This window comes from Brachyhypopomus gauderio, chromosome 16 (assembly GCF_052324685.1).
Source record: "Brachyhypopomus gauderio isolate BG-103 chromosome 16, BGAUD_0.2, whole genome shotgun sequence".
In the NCBI taxonomy this organism is placed as follows: domain Eukaryota; kingdom Metazoa; phylum Chordata; class Actinopteri; order Gymnotiformes; family Hypopomidae; genus Brachyhypopomus; species Brachyhypopomus gauderio.
The window spans coordinates 7435528-7455273 of NC_135226.1; the positions used below are offsets into that span (position 1 = coordinate 7435528).

The 19746-nt window shown below is 45.7% G+C and overlaps 3 long non-coding RNA genes and 2 pseudogenes across 4 annotated transcripts; 3 read left to right on the top strand and 2 right to left on the bottom strand.

Moving 5' to 3' along the window:
* Nucleotides 1–1080: 1080 nt before the first annotated feature.
* Nucleotides 1081–2711, top strand: LOC143477234 (uncharacterized). Its single transcript, XR_013121526.1, has 4 exons — nucleotides 1081–1226; nucleotides 1671–1757; nucleotides 2439–2480; nucleotides 2620–2711. It is a non-coding gene; the product is annotated as an uncharacterized LOC143477234 (long non-coding RNA).
* A 1966-nt stretch (nucleotides 2712–4677) lies between these two features.
* Nucleotides 4678–5869, bottom strand: LOC143478351 (GTP-binding protein RAD-like; annotated as a pseudogene).
* Nucleotides 5870–10053: 4184 nt separating this feature from the next.
* LOC143477260 (uncharacterized) lies at nucleotides 10054–11037 on the top strand. The gene is made up of 3 exons (XR_013121533.1): nucleotides 10054–10156; nucleotides 10549–10723; nucleotides 10876–11037. It is a non-coding gene; the product is annotated as an uncharacterized LOC143477260 (long non-coding RNA).
* A 3812-nt stretch (nucleotides 11038–14849) lies between these two features.
* On the top strand, nucleotides 14850–16806 carry LOC143477856 (uncharacterized). The gene is made up of 5 exons (XR_013121651.1): nucleotides 14850–15008; nucleotides 15453–15539; nucleotides 16245–16286; nucleotides 16426–16513; nucleotides 16714–16806. It is a non-coding gene; the product is annotated as an uncharacterized LOC143477856 (long non-coding RNA).
* LOC143477855 (GTP-binding protein RAD-like) lies at nucleotides 16718–19675 on the bottom strand (annotated as a pseudogene). Its single transcript, XR_013121650.1, has 4 exons — nucleotides 19306–19675; nucleotides 18797–18870; nucleotides 18489–18693; nucleotides 16718–17469 (listed from the first exon to the last, which is right to left on the bottom strand). The product of XR_013121650.1 is annotated as a GTP-binding protein RAD-like (transcript).
* Nucleotides 19676–19746: the final 71 nt, after the last annotated feature.

A 19746-nucleotide genomic window follows, 5' to 3' on the forward strand; every position in this document is an offset into this window, starting at 1 on the left:
GAGGCCCCGGGAGGGGTTGGCTTCCCAGGAGGCTGGGGTGACCCCTAGCAGAAGGCAGGGGTCAGCTCTGGGAGGAGGTAGGTCCAGGAGGTGAAGTAGCCACGCCTTGGAGAGGTAGCCTGCACACACACACACATACACGAGGGACGAGAGAGGAGCTGTAGCCCCTCGTCCTCACACCTGTGGGGCTCACCGGCTGAAGGCCGGTTAGGGCGTGAGGGCCCTGTGACCGACTGGGGCGTGGTTTTGTGTTAACGGCCCGGTCGGTCCAGGGTCCCGCCCGGGGAGGCGAGCTGAGTAATGAGTGTTTTTGTGTTTCAGCTCCCGGACTCAGGAGGTGTCCATGCCTGTCCCTGCCTTCCTGCCCCTTCGTGTTTTGTGTGCAGCCGCTGTGTGCCACACACCCAGTGGAGGGGAGTGCGGCTTGGTGGGGGGGGTCTGTCACGGTGAGGCGGCCCTCTACCGGCCGCCTCTGTCCACAGCGGCTGTTGTTGTTGTTGTTGTTTGGTGACGTCATGTGCGTCCCTCAGGTATGCAGAGCCCGTGATCCGTCTCACCTGAGGGTCGTTTGTTTGCCTATATATGTCTTGTCTTTGTACCAGTTGACCGCTGCTCATTATATCCTTAATTTGGAGATATTGCACGGGTTTTAGGTTTGCACACTTTCTATTAAGCCATCAGTTTTCCCTGAGACTTGGCGTGATCGCTTCCTTTTAGTTGCTCACCCCCGCCCGTCACAATTATTATCATAACTATTATTATAAACTGTTATGGAAGCAGTGGTGGATAATGTAATTGTAATGACAATATAGCCATTATTTTACTTTATTATTATTCTACTTTACAATGTTATTTTATTATATTTTACCATTGTATGTACCTTATGCTTTGGCAATACAAATGTACATATTTGTCATGCCAATAAAGCGCCATTGAATTGGATTGAATTGGATTAGAATGTGGAACATAACACTTCTTACACTGCCCTGATGTCATAATAATGACACATATGAGGATCATTCCATGTACACTATAATTTCAGATCAGATTGTGTAGTGTGACGCAACTGACCATGTTTGCCAAAATGAAGTGTCTCTGGTGTTGGTGTGCAGGGGGAATCCAGGACGAGTCAACAGACACAGACATGAACAAGGAGTCCAGAAGAGAAATCAAACTAAAAGCTAAAAGAAAAGCAAAAGAGGAGACAGAAAACATCATTCCCTTGAGTGAGTGAATGAGTACAATGTTAACAACTTATTTTGTGTCATGTATAGGGACTTATTTAAGGTATTTTTCTTTGAACACAGTTCAGTAAAGCTCAGTATCAGTAAGGTTCATGTAAATGGTTTATTCACTGTGTATCTTTATGCTTGTAGCAGTACTGAAAGTCTTTCCCTTTAGAAAATCATTAATAAATTGCAATAATTAGAATTCACAGGAAACAAACACAGTTACATGTTACTCCTAGGTAGCGTTAAGTAACTTTGGAGTTCATTATTATGGGTCAGGGGCTGTACTGTGATACTGATCACATCACCCTGGTAAAACCTCTATTAATGGCAATACCAGAAAAACAAGCATCAACACAGCTCAACTGAAAAACATTCATCTGACATTCTCATGTAAAATTGATTAGTGTATGTTGAAGAACATTTTTTTTGTTGTTGCAGAAGCTCCTGTGACCGATGATCTGGATAAGATGATCGATGATCTCTTCCACTTTCTCCAGGACTATTCTTCTGACCTTCCACCTCTAGGTGATCAAGAGACATTCATACAAAATCCCATACTGAAAACACATTTGCTAATTTACTGACATCAACTTGTTCAATACTTATTAATATCAATACCATAGAAGTTTACATTAACACATCAGCATCAGTACGATTCATGTAAATGGTTTATTCACTGTGTATCTTTATGCTTGTAGCAGTACTGGAAGTCTTTTCCTTTTGAAAATCATTAATAAATTGCAATAATCAGAATTCACAGGAAACAAACACAGTTACTCCTAGGTAGCGTTAAGTAACTTTGGAGTTTATTGCTAGAGCCATTAAGTGAAAAATAAGAGAAAAAGAAACAGAAAATAGGTCTGTTCTATAGGATTTCTCTTTTCTTTCTATTTTTGTTGTTATTTTTGTCTGTTTTGTTCTTGTCTTTGTTCTTTTTTGTATTTCTCTGTAAAGCATCCTTGGGTACTTTGAAAGGCGCTATATAAGTGGAAATTATTATTATTATTATTATTATTATTATTATTATTATTATTATTATTATGGGTCAGGGGCTGTACTGTGATACTGATCACATCACCCTGGTAAAACCCCTATTAATGTCAATACCAGAAAAACAAGCATAAAAACAGCTCAAATTAAAAACATTCATCTGACATTCTCATGTAAAATTAGAGTATGTTGAAAAAAAAAATTTTGTTGTTGCAGAAACACCTGTTCTGGACTTTTCTTCTCATCTTCCACCTCTAGGTGATCAAGAAACATTCATACAAAAAACACATTTGCTAATTTACTGAAGTTTACATTAACACAGATCAGCTGAAAAATATTCACCTGTTATTACCACACAATATTTAATAAGGGCTTCTTGAAAAAAATTTTTTTGCAGAAGGAACTATGAAATATGTGTTCTCGACATCTGTCAGGAACCCTCACAGGCTCCCTTGGACAAGACTGAGGTCTCTTGCACCCTGCATGTAGGTGACCAAGAGACATTCATACAGAATCCTATGCTGATTACACGTTTGCTAATTTACTGACATCAACCTGTTCAATAGCTAGTAATATAAATAAGAGAGACTCTTACATTTACAGAAATCAGCTGAAAAATATTAACCTGTTATTACCATTTAATATTTAATAAGGGCGTGTTGAAAAAAAATCTTTTTTTTTGCAGAAGGAACTTTGAAAGGAACTCTCAACGAGTCCTGTCAGGAGATCCTGCAACTCACCTCTAGCCTGTTCCTGTGTCTTCATGTTGTTGTTGTTGTTGTGGTGTTTGTCCCTCAGGTGGGCGGAGCCCGCGATCCGTCTCACAGTCTTGTTGTTGTTGTTGTTGTGGTGTTTGTCCCTCAAGTTGGCGGAGCCCGTGATCCGTCTCACAGTCGTATTTTTGTTGTTGTTGTGGTGTTTGTCCCTCAGGTGGGCGGAGCCCGCGATCCGTCTCACCTGAGGGTCGTTTGTTTGTCTATGTATGTCTTGTCTTTGTACCAGTTGACCGCTGGTTATTATACCCTTAATTTTGAACAAGTCACGGGTTTTTGGTTTACGCACTTATTCTATTAAACCATACATTTTCCCTAAGACTTGGCGTGATCGTTTCCTTTTTGTTTCACTCACCCTGCCCGTCACACATGCAAGTCTGTCAACATCGACTTTTCATCATCAGTTTAGGCTCCCATAATCCCTCATGTTCTGTTTTTACAATATAAAATATACAAATATATGCCTGTTCAGTTGTCTAGTCCGTGGGGTTAGTGTTGAAAACACAGCTTGTGGTCTTAGCAGCCTAGGAGGAGGCCGACAGAGTCCGGCTCTCTCAGAGCACTGTGAGGTTGTGGCAGGTCTTGGACTTTTGTCGGAAGGCCATCTTCTTGTTCTTCCGGGCAACCATGTGGCCCAGGAAGCATTTGGCCTTTTTGCTGACTGCCCTCTGTGTGGGGTGGGGGGTAACAAAAAGTGAACAGGAGGGGGAGAAGGTGGGGTGGACACATGAGAATCACAAGTGCAGGTTAAAGGTACAGGGTTCCCACACCTTGGTTAACATAAAATTCAAGGACCTTTCAATGACTTTCCAGGACCAACTTCCTCAAATTCAAGGACTGCACCTGCCAGCATTTACCTACTCTTACCCCTGAATATGTTATCAAAAAACGATGTTAATACAACGCAAATTCAAAAGACTGAATGTCATTTCAAGCCATGCATCCTGAAATTTTTTGTGCATGACATTAAGCGCTGATTCTACGAAAACTTCACTCACACTCAACATGACTGGCAAGTTAGCGATGCACATCTGAGATGACGACATTCACGTAAAATGGCTATAGTTGTTGAAGGATCAACAACTACCTACAGGAAACACTTGCTTTCGGTGCTGAACAAACAAACAAATTTCTCTACAGGAGAATGACCAAACTTTGCCAAGTAAAAGTCAGCATAAGCCCTGTAGAATCAATGTAATTTTAAATGAACTTGTGCTGGCAAAATAATGACATGTTGACAGTAGACAAATAATAATAATAATAACAATAATACACATATGCATATACACATACAGTACATACATAAAACAGAGGAGCAAAGCCATATAATGAGATCAAGGACCGTCATGGACGGCTGTCTTTTATGCCTGTTTTCAAAAACTTTCCAGGGCCTTGAACTTATTTTTTCAGATTCACAAACTTTCAAGGATTTCAAGGACCCGTGGGAACCCTGAAGGTAGCTCTGCGGGACTTGAGGGACATTGGTTTGTCATCAGGGGCTAATCTCCGGGAAGAAGCAGTGGCCGTGTTTATTTTGCCGAGTCTACCATGCATCAGTCAGCTAGCGGCGGCTAAACGCTTGCAGCTTTCACCTCAGCTGCCTAGGGAGGGGGGGACATGGGGGCCTATCTTCTCAATCACATGGTTTAAGGAGCGAGCCCCCTGGAAAAGATGATGCGCAACTAACCGTCTACTGACAATTCTCTGGAGCGCCCCAGGTCACTCTTGTTTCCCACCAGGATGACGGGGATGTTTTCCGACTGGTGCGCCCAGCGAAGCTGTATGCGCAGCTCCGAAGCCTTCTCAAAGCTGGACTTGTCCGTCACCGAGTTTACAATGATGTAGGCGTCGCCCATCCACATGCACTGATCCTTCAGCCACTGGCTGTTATCCTGTGGAATGGCACCCGGTTAATACAAAAGGCGCAGAACGCTCTGTGGCGTATCACCAATCCTGTGGTTTTAGGTGGTTGTTATCAGCGAGTGACTCGCTCACCTGTTCCCATATGTCCTACAAAAGCAGATTTGTCTCTTCTTCGTTGACGATGATTGACCTATCATATGTGTTTCCTGATGGGAAGAAGGAAGTAAGAAATAAGAACATTTATTCTGAAGTACTCAGCATCTCTTATCACAGTACCAGAGTCACCTATCCCAGTATCTAGACAGTAGGATTTTGACAAATCATCCATCAATCTGAGCCCTGACCGTGGAGTTTTCCTTTAGAGCCAGTGTATTAATCTTTTACACCCACTCTGCCTGGTGTTTGACTACAACTACCTAAGCTCTATTTGAGTAATGGGTGCAGCTGTGGCTGGCTGGAAATAGCAGAAATCAATACACCTTTACCTGCTCTCCCATATGACCCATTACACTGTCTGTTAGTCAGACCAGATTGTGAGGTCCTTGAATTAGCTTAATCCCATGTCCTTGGAACATGTTCTACTAAAAAGCAAGCATTATCTCGCAACAACAAAAGTGCCCACATTGGCACCAAGACTTTACCTGTCTCCTCTGAGTCGTGACTGTCCTCAACTCCACCAAATATCCTCGCCAGACTCGACTTCCCTACGTTGAGCTCGCCAAGAAGCACAACCTTGTAGGTGTGTCCATGGGAGTCGCTCCCGGAGGAGATGACAGAGTCGGATGAATCAGACACGCAGCTGTCACGGTGCTGCTCCCCGGGACCGTAGGAGGTGCAGCGCGTGAGTGTGGAGAGCTCGGCGCTCTGCACTGAGGGCATGGTGGAGCAGAACTCGCGGTGGTCCACTGGTATGCTCCTCCGGTGTAAACTCTGCAGGTTGAAGGGAGGAAAGGGTATACTTCCTCTCCTTTTATCCATGTTCCGCAACTTGTCTCCTTTGTTCAAAGTCATGATTATAATATAAGCAGTTTGTTAATATTGTTTGTCCCACTAAGTAGACAGCCCATATTAGCCTACATTAAATACACTTATTTATTGTTTCTGTTCTGACATATCCCAGCTGCCAATATCTATAAACATAGCAGTTTTTTACAGATAAACATGCCAAACCTGCCTATTTAAAATATATAAACTTAGATGTATATTTGTCCAATGTCTTCTTTCCAACGTCTGAACTCCAATGGTCAAGAAAAATCCGTTTGGTATAGCTCCTTTCGTTTCTCTTCTACAGTGCGGTTCGGTTATGATCAGAGATGAGACGGAGCCCCTTATTTATTGCCCGGTAGGATCGCTGGCGTCAAAAAATAATCAGAAAAAAACAGCAGATTGTTCAGATTTAATGTTAATAAAAATAAAAGATGTTTTAATAAATATATAAAAAGTTCTTACCTCTGGTGTCATGACCTCTGAAACGAAGGATGTTCTTTTTAAACTTGATCGGTCATATTTTAGGACTGCAAAAGTCTTCTCAATGATGGCTTCAGTCAAAAAAAATTATGAAATAAGCACAATATTCAGTAATTAAATTGCTGGAGCTCTTAAAAAAAGGTAAGCTCTACTAAAATGACAAAATAGTGTATTATAATAGCGTATAATAAGAGTATTTAATTAGCTCACTATTTTACACCTTGGTCCATGAACATGTTCCTGGTTTAAAACATGGACCTTCAAGTGTTTTAAAGGGCTTGTTGATAAAGTAGGTGTACTTGTAGCCGGGTAAACTATGTGCAAGACAGGTATCCAAAGTATCCAAGACCAGGACAAAGAAAAACAATATGTCAGGCTAATATCTAAACATGTCTTTGGACTTTACCCATGTTTTAATACAAATATTTACCTGGTTTTCTTCAAAGACAGAAATGTTTCCATCTCTGAGCCTTTTCATTTTCAGGTCAAAAGTGGGGTTTTCAAGCAGGAACATTCTATTGGACCTCAATCTTCTGGACTGCAGGTCTTTTTCTAGTGTCTGCAAACAGAAAAAAACATAATTGTCACGTATGACCATGCCCCCCTCCGTTAGCTGTCACTCCAAACTCCCTCGTGTCTGTGTTTCGTACCTGTTTACCCCGCCCCGCTCGTTCGTCTCTGTGATTACCTTGTTTGTCACCACGCCCCTTGTTATTACCGTCACCTGCCCCTCGTTAGATTCCTTGTATTTAAGCCCCTGAGTCTCCCTTGTCCTTTGTCTGGTATTTTGTTTGATTAGTTTGACTTGTTCTCGTTCAGCGTTGTACCCGACCGTTTTTGTGTCCCTGTCTTTTGATTCCTCGCCTGTTACTCGTGTTCCCCTGTGTTGTGATGCCCGTGTTTGCATGTTTTTCGGACTGCCCTCCTGTGATCGACCCTGCCTGGCTTTCTGACGATGAGTATGGTATTCCCTTTAATAAATCTCGCTCTTCTCAGCACTTGTGTCCGTCCTCTCGCTCCGTGGCGCGAGCCACGTTACATAATACCAGACCAATCAAGGACACAGCGAGAGAGCGAGACTCTGGTGAGTTCAAACACTGTGAATGGATGTCGGCTGGTTTAATCCGGTTCGACTCTCCGGTATTTCAGTGCGAACAAACCAGAGACAGGAATACCCCTGGCGCTGCGGGTACAAGGAAGTCTCGTCGCCGACCAAAGAAAGCGCAGTCTCTTTCTACTGGCTTTCGCGACGAGACTCCATCTGAGCGCTATGTGTCTGCCCGGTTTTGCGAACACGATGGGGAAAAAACCCCTGTAGTGCAAGCGGCGGGCAGACGGTCTGAGCGCACAGACAAGTTTTCGCTTAACCCTCGGTTGACTCTCTCTGACCACCGCGAGCTCCCGGCGCCTCAAGGGAGGCGGAGCCGCAGCAGAGAGAGCAGCCGAGGAGCTTGTGTGTCTGTGTGTTCTGCCAGGCTCACCCAGGACCCAGAGGATGAGGACTTCCCTCCGCCGACCCCGGAAACCACGCCCCATAGGCTCCCCAAGAATTTTTTGGGGGGTCGTACAAGCCACTCAGCTAAGGAGTGGCAGGCTGAAACCCCCGAGGACGTCAGAGCGGCGGCTCCGCCCCCCGAGGACGTCAGAGCGGCGGCTCCGCCCCCCGAGGACGTCAGAGCGGCGACTCCGCCCCCCGAGGACGTCAGAGCGGCGGCTCCGCCCCCCGAGGACGTCAGAGCGGCGGCTCCGCCCCCCGAGGACGTCAGAGCGGCGACTCCGCCCCCCGAGGACGTCAGAGCGGCGGCTCCGCCCCCCGAGGACGTCAGAGCGGCGACTCCGCCCCCCGAGGATGTCAGAGCGGCGACTCCGCCCCCCGAGGACGTCAGTGCGGCGACTCCGCCCCCCGAGGACGTCATGTCACCTCTGCGGCCTGTTCCCGCGATCCTGAGGAGGTCACCCACGCCAGTTCCCGTTCCCGCTGCCCGTCGGCAGTCCACGCCAGTTCCCGTTCCCGCTGCCCGTCGGCAGTCCACGCCTGTTCCCGTTCCCGCTGCCCGTCGGCAGTCCACACCTGTTCCCGTTCCCGCTGCCCGTCGGCAGTCCACACCGGCTGCTGTCCCCGCGACCCTGGAGAGGTCGCCCGCGCCGGCTGCTGTCCCCGCGACCCTGGAGAGGTCGCCCGCGCCGGCTGCTGTCCCCGCGACCCTGGAGAGGTCGCCCGCGCCGGCTGCTGTCCCCGCGACCCTGGAGAGGTCGCCCGCGCCGGCTGCTGTTCCCGCTGCCCGCCAGCGGACCCTGCCTGTCCCCGCTGCCCGCCAGCGGACCCTGCCTGTCCCCGCTGCCCGCCAGCGGACCCTGCCTGTCCCCGCTGCCTGTCTGCCGGCTCCTGTTCCCGCTGCCTGCCGCCCGGCCGCACCTGTCGCCCAAGAGACTGTGCTGCCCCCTGTTGGGCATGGACTTGGTGTTCCCCCTGCTCCGCCCTGTGCCTCCTATGTTCCGTTGCCCGTGTTCCCCTTGCTCCCTGGTCCTGTCCCTGGTTTTGTTTTGGTCCCTGTCCCCGTGGTTGTGTCTGTCAAGGTCTGTGTTCCTGTTCCCGTGTCTGTTTCCTGTGGAGTCATCCCTGTCCCTGTCCCCATGTCAGTGCCCCGAGTTTTGACCCACTTTGTTCCTGTGCCGGTCTCAGTCGTCCACGCCGTGTTTGCCTCTGTCTTTGTCTCTGCCCTGTCCCCTGGCCCCACTCCTGTGTCTGTTCCCAGTCCTGTCCCGTCCAGCCCTGCTCCTGTGCCTCGCCCGGTCCCTGCCTGTGTTGCCATGCCCCGGCCCGGCTCCTGGCCAGTCTCTGTTTCCCCTGTCCCTGTCGTGCCCCGGTCTCTGTGCCCTGCTTTCCCCTGGTCTGTTCCTCCTGTCTGTCCTGTGTCCCGTGATTCCCTGCCATGTCTGCCCTTGCGTGCCCCGGAGTGGCACGCCTTGAGGGGGAGTAATGTCACGTATGACCATGCCCCCCTCCGTTAGCTGTCACTCCAAACTCCCTCGTGTCTGTGTTTCGTACCTGTTTACCCCGCCCCGCTCGTTCGTCTCTGTGATTACCTTGTTTGTCACCACGCCCCTTGTTATTACCGTCACCTGCCCCTCGTTAGATTCCTTGTATTTAAGCCCCTGAGTCTCCCTTGTCCTTTGTCTGGTATTTTGTTTGATTAGTTTGACTTGTTCTCGTTCAGCGTTGTACCCGACCGTTTTTGTGTCCCTGTCTTTTGATTCCTCGCCTGTTACTCGTGTTCCCCTGTGTTGTGATGCCCGTGTTTGCATGTTTTTCGGACTGCCCTCCTGTGATCGACCCTGCCTGGCTTTCTGACGATGAGTATGGTATTCCCTTTAATAAATCTCGCTCTTCTCAGCACTTGTGTCCGTCCTCTCGCTCCGTGGCGCGAGCCACGTTACAATAATTTTATTAGTGAATTTGTGAAGTGTAATGATGCTTATTGATGTAAATACACCGCACAACATAACATTAGACTTCTTTTCCTGCTGATTATTGGGTGGTATTCCAGATTTAAAATTTTAGTTCAGAAATTGAGTGCTGAAGAAGATTTCCTTTACTGTAACTCACTATTTTTTTTGTCAGTGTAAGACTGTTTTTCTATTGTGGTTTAATATAAATTACCATTGGTGTTACCATGTTTGCCATTAATTAATGAATCTATGGCAGCCCATAGCAGTATTATTTGACCTATTCAATGTTTGGTGAGTGTGACATATTTCTTTGACATTACAGGTACTGCAGAGTATTTGATGCTGCGCTACTGATCACATTAAGTACTTTCATTTATTTTAGTAAGTACATTTATTGAATCATAACAGTCAAGTTTGCAATTATGTTTTCTTGTCAGATATGTGCATATCAGTGTAACTGCTCAGTTGCCTATGTGAGACACGTGAAAATTCACAGAAATATGCACAATTTAAAACTGCAGTGTTGTATCCCTAATTGCAAAAGGACCTTTCGAAAATGTCACCCAGCTTCTGATGGCTCATTTCTCAGAGAACACCACAGGACTAGTTCTTCATGCAGATCTAAGTTTCCATTGAAAAAATACACTCTACACATGTGTGTGTTGTGTGTGTGTATGTATGTCATGTGTCAATTTATCAAGGGTTCACACACAAGGTTGTAATTTGCTGTATTTCAAAAGAATTTGACAGGACATTTTTTTGTGATGTTTCAGGTAGAACAGCAGGACACTGTATTCAGCGCTGGATGGTCAGCCTTGAGGGCCATGTAATATGTGAGGGGATCCAACCCACCTTCTTGACAGGGCTTGCTGCCTTATTTTCTATCTTCTACATCTTCAATCTCGAATACCAAGAAGAGGCCTCATGCACTCTTGAATTCATCCAAAGGTTAGGTATTTTCACTAAAACATGTGTTTCTTATCTCTTTAATGGTATACTATTGTGAACAAAACATTTTCTGCTTTTTGTTGTGTTGTTAATGTAAGTGAGTTACACAAATTGAGTTTTACACTGTCTGAAGAGACACTATTATTTTTCAGGCGCTTCATTGGTATAAACCCTGAGTGAGGCACCAAGGCTGGACGGGGCAAAGACTTGTCCAAAAAAACTGGCAAAGCCACCAGCAAAAAGATGACAACAGTCAACCCACATGTATCCACTCTGCTGAGAAGACTGATGGACTTTCACTGGGACTTCATTTAAAATGGTGAGATTATTCAGTCCCATTGCACACACACACACACACACACACACACACACACACACACACACACACACAAAGACACCAGCTTGTCTCATTGCACCTCACCTGGTCCCTCAACACAAGCTCCATAACAAAGCCCAGCAGCGTCTCTACTTCCTGTAGACTGAGGAAAGCACACCTTCCACCTCCCATCCTCACCATGTTCTACAGAGGGACTGTAGAGAGCATCCTGAGCGCCTGCATTACCGTCTGGTTCAGGAGCTGCAACATCTCGGAGCCCAAGACCCTACAGCGGATAGTGAGGATAGCCGAGAAGATCATTGGTGTCTCTCTCCCCTCCATCAGTGACATCTACACCACACGCTGCATCCGCAAAGTCACCAGCATTGTGGAAGACCCAACCCACCCATCACACGGTCTCTTCACTCTGATGCCGTCCGGCAAAAGATACAGGAGCATCCGAGCCTCCACCTCCAGACTCTGTAATAGCTTTGTTCACCAGGCAGTCAGGCTCCTCAACTCCCAGACACAGAACTGACACACACCAACACTGATCTGACCCCACACACGCACAAAAAGACTGCACTGAACCCCCCACCAGAAATAGTTGCTGCTCTCCCACAGGACCTATTAACTACCTCAGAACCACTGTGTTCATGTATGTTCCATATGATACAGTATATCACTCATCTCAGACACCACTTAGACCACATTGCACTGTACCAGCTCTTTACACCATCATGTCTCAATTGTCTCTGGCCTGTTGTATTTATTGTAATGTTTTGCTGTGAGATTGCCCTATGCTGCACATTTTGCACAGTCTTGAACTGCTACCCTGCCGCACTTTATGTTGTCTGTTGTACTGTCAATTTGTGTTACACCATGGTTGCGGAGGAACGAAATTTCGTCACACTGTGTACCTGCACTCTGATGTAATGACAATAAAAAGCCACTTGACTTGAAGTTTGTCTGGATTGTTCCTGTTGTTTCATTATCGGAACTGTTATGTTGTGACTAGTTTCATGTCAACATTTCCAAGTCTGAATGCCTTGTTCTTTTATTGCACTATTTTCAGTCAAAGGGTTGTGTTGTTGTTTTTTTGTTTGTTTTTTTTTTTTTTACAAAGAAGGCACTATTTGAATGTAGAGAATTTAAATTATGTTAAAATAAAAGGCAAAGTGCATTAAGAAGCTGTGTTTTTTTCACATTGCAATTACATACTGCTAAATTCACAAATCACATTCTGTTGTAGTTTGTAGATTTTGTTGTAGTTTTGTAGAGTACTACTATTATTATCATAACTATAATTATAAATGTCAGTTATGGAAGCAGTGGTGTATTATTATTATGGTTACTATTAATACTTTTACTACTATTATTGTCACGGTGAGGCGGCCCTCTACCGGCCGCCTCTGTCCACAGCGGCTGTTGTTGTTGCTGTTGTTTGGTGACGTCATGTGCGTCCCTCAGGTGGGCAGAGCCCGTGATCCGTCTCACCTGAGGGTCGTTTGTTTGCCTATATATGTCTTGTCTTTGTACCAGATGACCGCTGGTCATTATATCCTTAATTTGGAGATATTACACGGGTTTTAGGTTTGCACACTTTCTATTAAACCATCCTTTTTCCCTGAGACTTGGTGTGATGGCTTCCTTTTAGTTGCTCACCCCCGCCCGTCACAGAATGACCAGCCACCCTTCGGAAGCCGCCGAGTCTCTTTTTCTTTCTCCCTCGTTCGTGGTCATGTCTCGTGGTAAGTGTTTGTCTGCGTGGTGTTTTGTGAAGAGTTCCGCCTTGCTTTTGTGTTGTGTTTGTGGCACGGCGTGGACCAGGGCTGTCTGCCCTGGGAAAACTCTTCGTGTCTGTTGTTTGTTAGTTTGTTTGAAGAGCTCCGCCGTGTCTGTGTTTGTGGCACGGCGAGGACCAGGGCGTCTTCCCTGGAAAGGCTCTTCATGTTTTGTGTTGGTTAAAACGTGTGTTCATGTCGACGAATGTGTGGATCAGTGTGCGTGCTCGTTATGTTTAATGTTACATGTTTTGTGTGTGACGCGGTCACCGCTCGTCACTGTCGCCTCGCTCCCCGTGTGTCTTGTGTTAAATGTGGGGAGCGACTGCGACTCTGAGCGGCGCGCGTCACTGTGTGTTTATGTCGAGTGCGCATGTGTAGGTCCCGTCTGTCTGTTTGTGCACCGTTTTTGTTTGCTTGTCTAGTCTTTGCATGTGTGTTGTGTCCTAGCGTGTTGTCAACTGTTTGCGTGTAATTCCACGCATGCTCCTCCCCGTGAATGTGTGTTTGGGGGGGGACCGGCTGTGGTCCCGTGCCATGGGGTGTGGCATGGAGGGCGTCGCTCCTGAGGGAGGCCCTGAATAGGGTAGGGCGCGTTTGTGGTGTGTGTGTGTGTGTGTGTGTGTGTGTGTGTGTGCGCGTGCTGTTCTCTGTGCAGGTGCTTCTCCTTGGCGGTGTTCCTGGACCTTGTGGGGGTCTCCACCTGGCAGGAGCCCTCTTGTGTTGTGGGGTGACCGGAGCCCGGTCATGAAGAGCCCCTCCCTAGAGGGCTGGGGCCCCCGGATGTTTGGGGACCATGGGGCTCCGGTCTGAAAAGCTCCTGCTGAGGAGGGAGATCCTCCCTCCTGCCCGGGGTGACCAGGAGGCCCTTGGGGCTGCTCCCTAGCCCGCGTTGGGGGTGCTCTGGGCCTCGGTCTCTGGCGCTCCTGGGTTGGGTGGAGGAGTCCACCTTGCGAGGAGAGGCCCCGGGAGGGGTTGGCTTCCCAGGAGGCTGGGGTGACCCCTAGCAGAAGGCAGGGGTCAGCTCTGGGAGGAGGTAGGTCCAGGAGGTGAAGTAGCCACGCCTTGGAGAGGTAGCCTGCACACACACACACATACACGAGGGACGAGAGAGGAGCTGTAGCCCCTCGTCCTCACACCTGTGGGGCTCACCGGCTGAAGGCCGGCTAGGGCATGAGGGCCCTGTGACCGACTGGGGCGTGGTTTTGTGTTAACGGCCCGGTCGGTCCAGGGTCCCGCCCGGGGAGGCGAGCTGAGTAATGAGTGTTTTTGTGTTTCAGCTCCCGGACTCAGGAGGTGTCCATGCCTGTCCCTGCCTTCCTGCCCCTTCGTGTTTTGTGTGCAGCCGCTGTGTGCCACACACCCAGTGGAGGGGAGTGCGGCTTGGTGGGGGGGGTCTGTCACGGTGAGGCGGCCCTCTACCGGCCGCCTCTGTCCACAGCGGCTGTTGTTGTTGTTGTTGTTTGGTGACGTCATGTGCGTCCCTCAGGTATGCAGAGCCCGTGATCCGTCTCACCTGAGGGTCGTTTGTTTGCCTATATATGTCTTGTCTTTGTACCAGTTGACCGCTGCTCATTATATCCTTAATTTTGAGATATTGCACGGGTTTTAGGTTTGCACACTTTCTATTAAACCATCAGTTTTCCCTGAGACTTGTCGTGATCGCTTCCTTTTAGTTGCTCACCCCCGCCCGTCACAATTATTATCATAACTATTATTATAAACTGTTATGGAAGCAGTGGTGGATAATGTAATTGTAATGACAATATAGCCATTATTTTACTTTATTATTATTCTACTTTACAATGTTATTTTATTATATTTTACCATTGTATGTACCTTATGCTTTGGCAATACAAATGTACATATTTGTCATGCCAATAAAGCGCCATTGAATTGGATTGAATTGGATTAGAATGTGGAACATAACACTTCTTACACTGCCCTGATGTCATAATAATGACACATATGAGGATCATTCCATGTACACTATAATTTCAGATCAGATTGTGTAGTGTGACGCAACTGACCATGTTTGCCAAAATGAAGTGTCTCTGGTGTTGGTGTGCAGGGGGAATCCAGGACGAGTCAACAGACACAGACATGAACAAGGAGTCCAGAAGAGAAATCAAACTAAAAGCTAAAAGAAAAGCAAAAGAGGAGACAGAAAACATCATTCCCTTGAGTGAGTGAATGAGTACAATGTTAACAACTTATTTTGTGGCATGTATAGGGACTTATTTAAGGTATTTTTCTTTTAACACAGTTCAGTAAAGCTCAGTATCAGTAAGGTTCATGTAAATGGTTTATTCACTGTGTATCTTTATGCTTGTAGCAGTACTGAAAGTCTTTCCCTTTAGAAAATCATTAATAAATTGCAATAATTAGAATTCACAGGAAACAAACACAGTTACATGTTACTCCTAGGTAGCGTTAAGTAACTTTGGAGTTCATTATTATGGGTCAGGGGCTGTACTGTGATACTGATCACATCACCCTGGTAAAACCTCTATTAATGTCAATACCAGAAAAACAAGCATCAACACAGCTCAACTGAAAAACATTCATCTGACATTCTCATGTAAAATTGATTAGTGTATGTTGAAGAAAATTTTTTTTGTTGTTGCAGAAGCTCCTGTGACCGATGATCTGGATAAGATGATCGATGATCTCTTCCACTTTCTCCAGGACTATTCTTCTGACCTTCCACCTCTAGGTGATCAAGAGACATTCATACAAAATCCCATACTGAAAACACATTTGCTAATTTACTGACATCAACTTGTTCAATACTTATTAATATCAATACCATAGAAGTTTACATTAACACATCAGCATCAGTACGATTCATGTAAATGGTTTATTCACTGTGTATCTTTATGCTTGTAGCAGTACTGGAAGTCTTTTCCTTTTGAAAATCATTAATAAATTGCAATAATCAGAATTCACAGGAAACAAACACAGTTACTCCTAGGTAGCGTTAAGTAACTTTGGAGTTTATTGCTAGAGCCATTAAGTGAAAAATAAGAGAAAAAGAAACAGAAAATAGGTCTGTTCTATAGGATTTCTCTTTTCTTTCTATTTTTGTTGTTATTTTTGTCTGTTTTGTTCTTGTCTTTGTTCTTTTTTGTATTTCTCTGTAAAGCATCCTTGGGTACTTTGAAAGGCGCTATATAAGTGGAAATTATTATTATTATTATTATTATTATTATTATTATTATTATTATTATTATTATTATTATTATTATTATTATTATGGGTCAGGGGCTGTACTGTGATACTGATCACATCACCCTGGTAAAACCCCTATTAATGTCAATACCAGAAAAACAAGCATAAAAACAGCTCAAATTAAAAACATTCATCTGACATTCTCATGTAAAATTAGTGTATGTTGAAAAAAAAAATTTTGTTGTTGCAGAAACACCTGTTCTGGACTTTTCTTCTCATCTTCCACCTCTAGGTGATCAAGAAACATTCATACAAAAAACACATTTGCTAATTTACTGAAGTTTACATTAACACAGATCAGCTGAAAAATATTCACCTGTTATTACCACACAATATTTAATAAGGGCTTCTTGAAAAAAAATTTTTTGCAGAAGGAACTATGAAATATGTGTTCTCGACATCTGTCAGGAACCCTCACAGGCTCCCTTGGACAAGACTGAGGTCTCTTGCACCCTGCATGTAGGTGACCAAGAGACATTCATACAGAATCCTATGCTGATTACACGTTTGCTAATTTACTGACATCAACCTGTTCAATAGCTAGTAATATAAATAAGAGAGACTCTTACATTTACAGAAATCAGCTGAAAAATATTAACCTGTTATTACCATTTAATATTTAATAAGGGCGTGTTGAAAAAAAATCTTTTTTTTTGCAGAAGGAACTTTGAAAGGAACTCTCAACGAGTCCTGTCAGGAGATCTTGCAACTCACCTCTAGCCTGTTCCTGTGTCTTCATGTTGTTGTTGTTGTTGTGGTGTTTGTCCCTCAGGTGGGCGGAGCCCGCGATCCGTCTCACAGTCTTGTTGTTGTTGTTGTTGTGGTGTTTGTCCCTCAAGTTGGCGGAGCCCGTGATCCGTCTCACAGTCGTATTTTTGTTGTTGTTGTGGTGTTTGTCCCTCAGGTGGGCGGAGCCCGCGATCCGTCTCACCTGAGGGTCGTTTGTTTGTCTATGTATGTCTTGTCTTTGTACCAGTTGACCGCTGGTTATTATACCCTTAATTTTGAACAAGTCACGGGTTTTTGGTTTACGCACTTATTCTATTAAACCATACATTTTCCCTAAGACTTGGCGTGATCGTTTCCTTTTTGTTTCACTCACCCTGCCCGTCACACATGCAAGTCTGTCAACATCGACTTTTCATCATCAGTTTAGGTTCCCATAATCCCTCATGTTCTGTTTTTACAATATAAAATATACAAATATATGCCTGTTCAGTTGTCTAGTCCGTGGGGTTAGTGTTGAAAACACAGCTTGTGGTCTTAGCAGCCTAGGAGGAGGCCGACAGAGTCCAGCTCTCTCAGAGCACTGTGAGGTTGTGGCAGGTCTTGGACTTTTGTCGGAAGGCCATCTTCTTGTTCTTCCGGGCAACCATGTGGCCCAGGAAGCATTTGGCCTTTTTGCTGACTGCCCTCTGTGTGGGGTGGGGGGTAACAAAAAGTGAACAGGAGGGGGAGAAGGTGGGGTGGACACATGAGAATCACAAGTGCAGGTTAAAGGTACAAGGTTCCCACACCTTGGTTAACATAAAATTCAAGGACCTTTCAATGACTTTCCAGGACCAACTTCCTCAAATTCAAGGACTGCACCTGCCAGCATTTACCTACTCTTACCCCTGAATATGTTATCAAAAAACGATGTTAATACAACGCAAATTCAAAAGACTGAATGTCATTTCAAGCCATGCATCCTGAATTTTTTTGTGCATGACATTAAGCGCTGATTCTACGAAAACTTCACTCACACTCAACATGACTGGCAAGTTAGCGATGCACATCTGAGATGACGACATTCACGTAAAATGGCTATAGTTGTTGAAGGATCAACAACTACCTACAGGAAACACTTGCTTTCGGTGCTGAACAAACAAACAAATTTCTCTACAGGAGAATGACCAAACTTTGCCAAGTAAAAGTCAGCATAAGCCCTGTAGAATCAATGTAATTTTAAATGAACTTGTGCTGGCAAAATAATGACATGTTGACAGTAGACAAATAATAATAATAATAACAATAATACACATATGCATATACACATACAGTACATACATAAAACAGAGGAGCAAAGCCATATAATGAGATCAAGGACCGTCAAGGACGGCTGTCTTTTATGCCTGTTTTCAAAAACTTTCCAGGGCCTTGAACTTATTTTTTCAGATTCACAAACTTTCAAGGATTTCAAGGACCCGTGGGAACCCTGAAGGTAGCTCTGCGGGACTTGAGGGACATTGGTTTGTCATCAGGGGCTAATCTCCGGGAAGAAGCAGTGGCCGTGTTTATTTTGCCGAGTCTACCATGCATCAGTCAGCTAGCGGCGGCTAAACGCTTGCAGCTTTCACCTCAGCTGCCTAGGGAGGGGGGGACATGGGGGCCTATCTTCTCAATCACATGGTTTAAGGAGCGAGCCCCCTGGAAAAGATGATGCGCAACTAACCGTCTACTGACAATTCTCTGGAGCGCCCCAGGTCACTCTTGTTTCCCACCAGGATGACGGGGATGTTTTCCGACTGGTGCGCCCAGCGAAGCTGTATGCGCAGCTCCGAAGCCTTCTCAAAGCTGGACTTGTCCGTCACCGAGTTTACAATGATGTAGGCGTCGCCCATCCACATGCACTGATCCTTCAGCCACTGGCTGTTATCCTGTGGAATGGCACCCGGTTAATACAAAAGGCGCAGAACGCTCTGTGGCGTATCACCAATCCTGTGGTTTTAGGTGGTTGTTATCAGCGAGTGACTCGCTCACCTGTTCCCATATGTCCTACAAAAGCAGATTTGTCTCTTCTTCGTTGACGATGATTGACCTATCATATGTGTTTCCTGATGGGAAGAAGGAAGTAAGAAATAAGAACATTTATTCTGAAGTACTCAGCATCTCTTATCACAGTACCAGAGTCACCTATCCCAGTATCTAGACAGTAGGATTTTGACAAATCATCCATCAATCTGAGCCCTGACCGTGGAGTTTTCCTTTAGAGCCAGTGTATTAATCTTTTACACCCACTCTGCCTGGTGTTTGACTACAACTACCTAAGCTCTATTTGAGTAATGGGTGCAGCTGTGGCTGGCTGGAAATAGCAGAAATCAATACACCTTTACCTGCTCTCCCATATGACCCATTACACTGTCTGTTAGTCAGACCAGATTGTGAGGTCCTTGAATTAGCTTAATCCCATGTCCTTGGAACATGTTCTACTAAAAAGCAAGCATTATCTCGCAACAACAAAAGTGCCCACATTGGCACCAAGACTTTACCTGTCTCCTCTGAGTCGTGACTGTCCTCAACTCCACCAAATATCCTCGCCAGACTCGACTTCCCTACGTTGAGCTCGCCAAGAAGCACAACCTTGTAGGTGTGTCCATGGGAGTCGCTCCCGGAGGAGATGACAGAGTCGGATGAATCAGACACGCAGCTGTCACGGTGCTGCTCCCCGGGACCGTAGGAGGTGCAGCGCGTGAGTGTGGAGAGCTCGGCGCTCTGCACTGAGGGCATGGTGGAGCAGAACTCGCGGTGGTCCACTGGTATGCTCCTCCGGTGTAAACTCTGCAGGTTGAAGGGAGGAAAGGGTATACTTCCTCTCCTTTTATCCATGTTCCGCAACTTGTCTCCTTTGTTCAAAGTCATGATTATAATATAAGCAGTTTGTTAATATTGTTTGTCCCACTAAGTAGACAGCCCATATTAGCCTACATTAA